Consider the following 11,073-nt stretch of genomic DNA (forward strand, 5'->3'; position numbering starts at 1 on the left):
ATCATTTTTGAAGGAAACCAGGCATTGCTCATCACCTGAAGAGTACCACCCCAAAAGTAAAGTGTGCTGGTAGCAGCCTCATGCTGTGGGGCTGTTTTTCAGTGGCAGGGACCAAGGGACTCGTCAGAGTAGAAGATAAGCTCAATGAACCAAAATATTGAGTTAGCCTTAATGAAAACCCAGTCCAGAGCATTCAGAAACTCAGACTGGGCAGAAGGTTCACCTTCCAACAGGACAATGAACCTAAGCACACAGCAAGAGTGGCTTATAGACAACTGTGTGAATGTCCTTGAGTGGCCCAGCCTGAGCTTGAACCCAATCAAATAATTCTGGAGAAACTTGAAAATGTGCATTTGCTCCCATCCAACCTGACAGAGCTTGAGAGGTGAAGAGGTGAGGAGAAGAATGACAGATAATTGCCAAATGATGATGATCAAAGCTTGTCACATCAAACAAAAAAGACTAAATACTGTAAAGGTGCTTCAGCGAAATATTTAGTTAAGGGTATGAATACTTATGCAATGTACTTATTTCATTTTTTTTTTTTTTTTTTTAATAAATTTACGAAGTTGTGACAATTCTGTCTTTGTTTTGTCAGTATGGTGTATGGAGTACAGATTGATGTGGAAAAAAAGTAATTTAAAGCAGTTTAACATAAGGCAGTAACATAACAAAATGTGAAAAAATGAATGGGGTATGAATACTTATAATGGCATAATGGATTTTATGTTAGTTTGGTTAGGTAATGTAACTGTAACACATTGCAGTAACTGTAACATTTTTCATCCAGTGCCTCTAAAGGTGATTTGAAACATCTTGCATTGCTTTGTTTTATAGAGATCACACACACACACACGCACACGTCTAGTTTTCTATCCTTGTGGGGACTCTTCATAGGCGTAATGGTTTTTATACTCTACAAACGGTATATTCTATACACCTAAACCTACCCCTCACTGAAAACTTTCTGCATTTTACATTCTCAAATAACTAATTCTGTATGATTTATAAGCTTGTTTCCCCATGGGGACCTCACTTCAGGTCCCCACAGTGACAACACGATGAGTCGTTGGGTATTCAGGTTTAAGTCCCCACCGGGATAGAAAAGCATGTACACACACACACACACACACACACACACACACACACATAGGTCAATATTGGATATTTAATTGTTCATGCTCATTTCCCCAATTTTTATATTTTGCTGTCATATAAAGCACATTTAAAGGCATAGTTCACCCAAAAATGTAATTTGCTAAAAATTCACTCACACTCAGGCCATGCAAGATGTAGTTTGTTTCTTCATCGGAACAGATTTGACTAAATTTAGCATTACATCACTTGCTCACCAATGGATCCTCTGCAGTGAATGGGTGCCATCAGATTTGTTGTGAGCCATAAATTATCTTGTCGCATGTAAAATTATTTTAGTTTTTTTAGTGTTTTATTTCAAATTTATTTAGACAAATTAGTGTCAAATTTTAATAACAACAATTCATTGGTTTATGCAATCAGCCAGAGTTATAATATCACTGCTGTTTACCACTTCTTTTTTTTTAAGCACATTTCAGATTCACCCAGGTAAATATTATGTTTATCCTCATGTTTCTCCCCAGGTGAAAGCCAAAATTTAAATCCACACTTGATGCTTAGAAATCCCCGTGTCATTATAAATGATTTTGTAAGCCTATTTTGGCATTGCTCTTGATCTTTGTAAATATACTGCAGTTGCGTGATTCACATCCACACCTGTAGTTTTCAGGAAACTCTTTAACCATAATGCCACACGCCGTTTGCAATTACGTACTAACATGCCCTGCAGTTGCAGCGTTGCATAATGTGTATCTGGTTACATTATTAGAGCAACCGCTGATATCATTCATTAGCTTAATATATCAACGTAATGCAAAGTAATGCTGATACGATCCCCTTTCACCAGCTTCTGCTAGAGTTTACGCTTGGGTGCAGTGGGATCTTGGCCCAGCCCCAGAGAAAGGGGGAGGATAGCAGACAGGGAGGTGGAGGGAGAAAGAGACAGACAGACAGAGGAGGGAATTCAATTGCTGGGTTCAGTGTTGTAGTCTATGGGGAGATGGGGGTGTTGATGCATAGAGACAAACCTGACCGAGCTCCCCAGTGTGTGCTGCATAAAGACAAACCTATCCAGTCACAAACAACTCACCTAGATATTTTTGTTTGACTTCAATAGGAAGTTAGCAAAGTGAATGTGCTGTGGGTATGCAAGTGTGTGTTTCAGTGCCACTAGGATCATCAAAGGTTTTGCAAAATAAAGACTGTTTTCAAACAAGTTTCCTAACAGCCATTGGCCATCAAAAACAGTAGCCACACCCCAAACTTGCGCTATTGGTTGAGTCGTTGTTGCTATGTCAGGCTGGTCTGGATGCTCAAATAAACAGACTAGTTTAATAGCGCCACAGAGTGTAGACCTACAAATGCCATTTATTTCAGTATTTTAACACCAAGAAATACGAATAGGTGTTTTATGTGCAGCAAACCACTTCTTTAAAGTTAGAAATCAAAATGCAGTGGCATTTATTTATTTTGTGTATTTACTGGCATTTATTATAATATGTAATTAGCATATATCTAATGAAATACTACATAATATAAATTTTTAAAGCTAGTTTTCCCATTTGTTTTGCATAAAATCACTGTAAAAATGCTACAGTAAATAAACTATTAATTGTTTAATCTTGAAGTTATGTTACCATATACTGTAAAACATTTACATTGCTTTAATGTAATTTACATTTAAAATTGCATTGTTTTATTTTATTTTACTTTAAAATAGTGTCAAATTTAGGTAACACTTTATTTTAAGGTGTCCTTGTAACAGATGTTATATGTACTTACTATTATAATAACAATTATTTATGCATAATTACATGCAAGTAACCCTAATCCTAACCCTATAGTAAGTACATGTAGTTAATTAATATTACTTAGTACTTAAATGTATAATTACACTGTAACAAAGATACCTTAAAATAAAGGGTTACACTATCTATTTTAAATTTTTTGTAAAACAAAACAACAACTATTAATTATGTAATTAAAGGTGAAAACCAGTAAAACGGCATTCTTCTGTGACACATGAAATATTTTATAAAAGTAATTTAGTTTATTCTCACTTTTGCTATCAGTAATGTACATTAGGGTGTTTCATGTTACATTGTGTGTTATTTCATGTTTTTAATGGATTATTTTAGTGTCTCTGTGTTCCCTCATGGTGTTTTGTCTTTGTGCGTATGACCCTGTGCACCATCTAGCTATACGAGTCTTGGCCATCCATTTTTTAATGATGAATTTCACATTCAACTGGATATAAATTTACAGTGTAAATCTATTTCAAGTTTTCTTTCAGTATATTGCTAAAGCATAACAGCTGTCATTATGTATCACTTTTTAGGTTAATATGTCACACACAAATTTTTTTAAATTAATTTTAGTATCTGTGTTTTGTCTTTTAGAGAATTGACTGTGCTAGTGGCTTTTGTAAAAGAAGCTTAAGTGGAGGAGACCCTCCAGTTCTTCACAACCCCACGTCTACCTAAAGAAACTTCCCATCTTGGTTCACTTGTAGCAAACCAGCAATTATGAAACCCATGCAAGTGACCAACATCACTGGGTCTCAGTTCAGTCAGAGCCTCACCCAGAAAGCAGGCACCATGCAAATTACAGCGCAACCCCAAACACACACCCACTTACAATTACCAGTGAGACAGCAGCCCCTGCGGAGGGAGCATGTCCCTCTGAAGCAGACCCAGACAGATAGTAGAACAGGACTGACAACTCTGTGATGAGCCTTTTGAGTCACAAAAAGCAGATTTTATTACCCATGAGGCCATTTTGTACTGTCATTAGATACTCGGGATCATAGCTGAGCAATGTTTTGTCATATCAAAACAAAACTACCCAGGCTGTATGTGTGTTGGATGAAAACGCAATGGTTGTAAGGTTATAAAGATGTTTTAATCTATTGATCTCTGAAACTGTTGTGCAGTGCTACAATGGTTGCTTGTTTTAGGCTCAATAATGCATAGATTGCTTTTTGTTTTCTCATGGAAACTGCACACTTTCGGTTCCTGTCTTTTAGCATGAGTATTAGGAGACTGTGTTGCACAAGAAGTCTGTTGAAACTTTTACATTTTTTTTAAGAAAATACATTGCTGTTTTATGTACAGAACTTGCGGCCACAATGCTGGGGAGTTATAGTCTTTTATGGGATTTTTATGATCTTGCATATGAAGTCTGATGGAAAGTAATAGCACACTTCTTCTCAAGCTGTATGATTTGAAATATCATTCATATCTATAGGGTTAGGAGTAGGGATGCATGATATAAAGTACCATATTGGTTATCGTACAATAGTAAAAAATGGTATTATTATTAATTGGTATCTACCAATATTGAATATTTAATGCATGTTTATTTCATGCTTATTTCTTATTTCTGTTTTTACATTTAGATTATCTCTGCCATCATATAATGCTCACTTAATCTTAATGTGTTAATGTCAGTTAAGATTGTTAAATTTTACTTTAAATCTCAAAATTAATGTCCACTTTTTCATACTGCATAATCCTGTTATGCCTAAATGTACTTGTAGCATTTGACATTTTTAATTCTTTAAAAAAAAAAAAATTTTATATTTGCTATGGTATCAAAATAATTATAAATAAATAATAATTGTAATATCTGCAGGTATAATTTTAATATACCTACTTAGGTGTTACGTTCAAATCACTAAGTATTAAAGTTAAAATCACAATAGTAATGCATAAATAAGATAGTTTAACTATATAATTTAGAAACAATTTAGAGTAAAAGAGTAAATAGAGTTGCAGAGTAATGGGAATATCCTAAATGTTATTTGAAAAATCTTGTTCCTTTTATTCTGCATAGCAACTAATCACTGGGTAAATGTTGTCACTGGGAATTCCTCTTTCTAAAATATGCTGCTTCTAGTTCTCTGGTTCTTCTAAAGAGCACAGTGTTCGGGACATTGTGAAAGTGAGTCAAATATTTGTGAACTAAGAGCCTTTAGTCATCCAGATGAACACAAAAAAATCTCAATGTGTTATTTTGCCTGAACATTATGTATACGCTATATATATATATTTTTTAGATCAAATGAATGCATGCTTTAGGGTTCAGTTAAAGGCTAAAATGCTCAAGTATATTGAGTCTCCTCTCCACAGATACCACATGGCACATCCTAATCTCATTTAGCCTTTGCCCATAGTCAACTCTAGCAGGTATTCTGTCCTCTCTGCTGAAGCATAGCCAATTACTACATTTCCTTCCCATTTGTTGTGACCCACATCCCCCCAACCCCCCACCACACACACACACACACACACACCATCTGTGCTTCAGATAATACATCTACAGATAAGGTCCCATAAATACAAGGTAAGACAGCTATCATCAGCAAGATTAAACAGATGCTAACAGGCCGACTCCAATCTATGGCTTGGATGAAATGGTCTTGAATTTTTACGCTGGCTGTTATTTTTGAAATGCAGGCTCAAAGTCTAAGCATTAAAGATGGACATGTTTTATGAATGTCCCTAGTTGCTGCACAGTGTTTTTCACTATTCGCCTTTGATCCACCTCTGTATTTGATGAGTATATTTTATCTGCAAGGACTGGATATCGATGCAAATTTCCGGTTTAAATTAGTTTAAATTGCTTTGATTTGATTCCAGTACATCTGAGTACATTTCATTTGTAATGTCCAATTTGTTTACATATGAAAGAAGTCTCCTCTCTGCTAATGCTGTAAATTATACAAAACAGTGTTTTTCAGACTGATGCAAACCAGTAACTCATCTTTTTGAACTATTCATTAAAAGAGCCAGTTAAAGAATTCATTTGTTTTGGAACAGACCTTCAGGGTCGTGCCATATTTTACATTTTTGACAGGAATGAAAATGAGACTGTTAGGGGTAGAAGTACAGTGTGTTAAATGGACTGTTGTATAACAGCATACTTATTGTTCAGCTGATGAAACATCTTTCAGAAAAAAAAAAAAACTTTCAGTAAACAAAAACTCCATAGAAGTCGTGAAAATGCGTGATCTGACCTTTATACAGTTCCTGTCATTGTAAAGACTGTAAGTAAATCCCTAGCTTTTATCTGCGTTTAGTGTAAACTGGTAGCTCTGCATGGTTTTAAATTCACTAAAAGAGTCCGTTCATAACAGTAATTTGTTAATGAATTGGACTACACTTGTTATGCTTTGTTTTCAGTTCACTAAAAAGAACCAGTTCATAAGAATCATGAAATGGATGACACTGATCCTGCTATTTGGACTCGTTTCACTAAAAAGAACCTGTTTATAAAAATCATTTGTCATTCTGAGTTATTCAGACAGTCCACATCTCAAAAAAGTTTTTTTTAATTCACGATAAAGAACTGCCTCATAAGACTAATTTGTTCATAAATCACTTTACACTAGTCACGCTGTATGTTTATGGTTCACTAAAGTGAACCAGTTCACATGAGTCATTTGTTCATGAATTAGACTAGGTGTGTGTAGGTTTTTTTGTTGTTGTTGTTGCATGCAGCCTTTGAAGACGATGCAAGAGAACGTTTCTTGTCATTATTTTGAAGCACGCAAAATTAGCTGCAAACTCCCATTTACTCGAGTAAATATGAAATCTGTATTTTTACCCAGCTCTGTCATCTGCAAATCTTACTAAAAGAACCAGTTAATGCATTATTTGCTAAAGAATTGGACTACACTTCTTGCACTTTGTTTTTGATTGAACTAAAAAGAACCAGTTCATAAGTGTCATTTGTTCATAAATTGGATTATACTGATCCTGCTATTTGGATTTGATTCACTAAAAAGAACCAGTTCATAAGAATCATTTGTCATTCAGGGTTATTCAGACCTCACTTAAATTTTTAATTCACTATAATAAAAAAACTGCCTCATAAGGCAGTAATTTCTTCATAAATCACTTTATTCTAGTTATGCAGTATGTTTATGATTCACTAAAAGGAACCAGTTAATTTAAGTAATTTGTTCATGAATTGGACTAGGTATGTGTATGTTTTTTTGTATGCAGCCCATGAGAATGTTGCAATAGAAAGTTTCTTGTCATTATTTTGCAGCTTTGTTTGCTTAATTACATAACATTCAAAATAGCCCGCAAACTCACAATCACTCAGGTAAATATGAAATCTGTATTTTTTTACTCAACTCTGTCATCTGCAAATACCAATAATATGTCAAACCAGATCAAGAGCGATATTGGCAACAATGAAATGGGATGAAGGCTCAGTCCTCATCAGACCAGAGATCTTCTTTTGTGCATGTTCAGTTGATTTTTTTAAATTTTTATTTTATTTTTGCATGTATTCCTCGTTTCTTATCGTTTCATCTCAACCGTTGCTTGACGAGTCGGTGCTGGTGCTCCAACGATAAACAACAATTGACTTCAGTGTCTTCTCCACCCAAATGTTCTGTTAAGAACTAGATAATAACCCTCCTGCATCCATCTTGACAGCAGCCATATTTGTTTTGTGTTTTCGGGCTTTCCAGCGGACCCACAATTACTTGGTTTTTTTGCAGTCGCAATCTGTTCCCTTAAAGTTCGATTTCAGGTCATGTCTTTGTTGACAACTGTGGGACGTAAAAAGCGGCAAAAATAAAATGGCGCATGTAAACAAGACTGCATGTCATATTTGTTCTGTTAACATGCAGCGTAATCTACCGAGTGGCACTGAGGCTCACCACAAATCACCCTGAATTCGAGCTGAGCTATGTGGTTTACATACTCAACACACTGACCCACATTCGCCTCCATTTAGCAAATAGGATCCTTGGCTCCACTGGAAACACCTTAATTGATGATTTGCCTATGGCATATACAATGTTTCAAGGTATCATACCTCAATTAGAGTACAGTTCTGTAATATTTATGAGACTCTGACATGCCATGTTGAGAATGATTAAGTTTCTGTAACCTAACGACGAAGCTTAATTTAGCTAGTGCTGCATAGCTGACAACATCATTTGGCTTAGGTGGAACAAATATTGACTGCCCATGCTTGTTTTACACAATAATCCCAGTCTAGTCAATCTTTGTCTTGTGAGGCAGTCAAGCAATACAGAGACTGATATAGATATTTGGTGATTATATTATCTTGTTGACGTTCATTTACATTATGGTCATATAATGGAGAGTTTGTTACTGTAAAATGCACGTGAGCTGGGCCGTGGTTTGAAATGGGGTTTGCCTCATAATCATTTAGGTTAGTTATAGGAAGGATACTATATGCTGGTTAGTGTAAACGTACAATGTAGACATGTGTAGTAATGCCATATGTCTGTCTCGTGAGTAACAGACAGTAGACATGTCTATTTTTGTCTCTTGTCGTCTTGCAGTCTTGGAAATGACCCATACAGCAGATTTGTTGTTCCTCACAGCAGTCCGCTGGTGAAACAAACATCACGATAGTAGGAACTTTGGTGTGAACGCAACAGGATAAAGGGTTCTTCCCTAGAGCACAAAAAATGGATGAATTTTAGCTATATCTGATTCATGAACAAACTGTGAATATAATGAACAATTCAGATAGACTACTTCTTCGCCGTTTTTCAGTTCTTGTTGAGTGTTAAAGCTCCAGTCCCCATTTATTATATTTGTATAGAAAAGAGTGACCATTGCAGTCTTAAAAAATTATCCTGTCATGTTTCACCGGGGAAACAAAAAGTCAAACAATTATGGAACAACATGGGAATAGTAAAGGATAACAAATTTCACTTCTTTGCAATAAAATATCCCTTTAGCGTGACATTTGAGAGATCTTGAAATGGCAGTTTCCAAAAGCTCTTTCACCCAGAACGGAGAAATAAACAACACAAAGGGGAGAAAGACATGAAAATAATGTAATCCCTCTTGGATGTAACATCTGGCTCTCATGACTGCAGACGTTAGTTTGATACTAGAAGTTTACACAGCTGACTTGGAGATGAAAAGCCTGAGAGTTTTCTCCTATTTCAGCAAGGCACGTCACCCCGAATTGAACCTCGACTTAGCATAAAATCTAACACCAAAGAGGCCACTGCTGAAAGAAAACAGAGGGGCTTAATGCAAACCTTCACACCGAGGAGAGAAGCCACTCCTTTTTCCGTTAGACAAATGAGTTAATTTGGACACAGTGCTGACAGGTGACAGGTCAGAGTGACTTCTAGGTTAATAGCCATTGGCACCTATACAAAAAAAAACTAATCTGACATTAGATTTGTTTACTTAAATAGCTTTTAGGGTCGCACAAGGTGCATCCAGTTCTGAATATAAGGGCACCTACAACTCACTAGCTGTCAAATATATCACAACTCACCAATTCCAAGTTAGTGAGCAAGAGGAAGCCTCTTCAGAGGGATTTCCCCTCGCTCAGCCGAGTGTCCTGTTTGGGGGCATGACCTTTTGTCCAACTTTGTTCTCCGAGTAGAAAGGGATTTGAACCTACAATTACACGGCTCACTAGTGTCCCCCTTCACCCTTTCCAGAACTCGAAGAGGGGTATTCATGGAATGAGGTAACCCTTGGGGAGATTTTCTAAGAAGTGTTTACCCTAAACATGAGCTCTGCAGAGTGCTGAAGGCGGAGAAAGAGCAAAAGAAAGGGAGGTAGGTTGGTCCTGCAGGAAAACATTGAGGTTGTTCCACCCATGAGACCTCATGGTTTCAGGGGCAAATCCCCTCTTTCCCAAGACCCAGAGACAGACGGTGCACTGGGCTGCTCCTCCTCCACCAACCCTCTGCACCAGCCCCCAACCAATCTGGAAAATAATGTGTAGATGGCTACACCTTAGGAGCAGAACAGAATGACCACCTATTCCTATGTTTCTTTTCAATGCAGAACACCTGCTCGGTTTAGATGGTTAAGCCCCCTCGGCAAGGGTTGGGAACAGAGAAGAGTCATTAAAATACCTACATAGCATCTAAAGAATATGATTTTCTTTCTCCTTCTCATGACTGAAGAGTAAGACCAACTCATTAGAGGCAATTGCTTAGCCATGAATCACTATTTCGATTGCTCATAGGGTTACGGATTGGAAGAAATGTAGCTTTTCCTACGCTGTTTGTGCTACAAACAGGAATTATACCTCAAATGCTGAGGAAAGGTGTACTATTACTACACTCTAAAAAATGCTGGGTTGTTTTTTTTCAACCCAAATGCTGGGTTTAGACCGCTGAGTAAGGACGTTGGGTTGTTTTAACCTAATTTGGGTTGAAAATTGGTCTTGATCTATAACCCAGCGGTGCTGGGTTTGGAACGCGGACGTGAAAGATAGCACGCACGTCACATTAACATCGGACGACACCAGTGCGAGAAGCCGCCATTTTCTCAGCGTCTTCAGATGGAAGCGAGTGCGAGTGAAAGACGGTTTATGGTAAGTAAAAATTAAAAATTTAAAGTCATCATTCATTGTTTGAGTCCGGTAGTATTTTGAGATTTCATGGAAGGCGGAAATATTATTGTGCCTGCGCCGGGAGTTAACAACACAGAACCCTGCTTGTGTGAGGAGGCAATTTTCTCAGCTTCTTCAGAAGAGAGGGAAAGACAGTTTAAGGCAAGTAAAGTTCACAATTTAAAAAATGTTTCTGTTGTCTCCTGCCTGTTTACTTCACATTTTGATGCAACAACGGTATGATTACGTGTTAATATTTTATTTAAACCATTGATGTCTGTGTTTTTCATTGCAGAACTCAAACCAACTTTGGAGTTGTCTGATTTGGAGAGTCATCATTCTTGGTCTTCCTTTCTTAAAGGAATAGTTCACACAAAAAAATAATTTACTTCCCCTCGTGTCATTCCAAACCTATAAGACTTTTGTCTATCTTTAGAGCACAAATGAAGATATTTTTTAATTTTCTCTCATAATTTTTTGTTAATCCATTGAAAGTCTAGATAATCAGTATTTTCAAGCTTCAAAAATACAGAGTTATTGTAGAAGTAATCCATTCCAATATTTATATATGAATAAACCTTAAATTATATCATAGCGAACATGTCTGTTCAGAAG

The sequence above is a fragment of the Sinocyclocheilus anshuiensis genome, unplaced genomic scaffold, assembly GCF_001515605.1.
Source record: "Sinocyclocheilus anshuiensis isolate Anshui unplaced genomic scaffold, SAMN03320099.WGS_v1.1 scaffold1054, whole genome shotgun sequence".
Lineage (NCBI taxonomy): Eukaryota > Metazoa > Chordata > Actinopteri > Cypriniformes > Cyprinidae > Sinocyclocheilus > Sinocyclocheilus anshuiensis.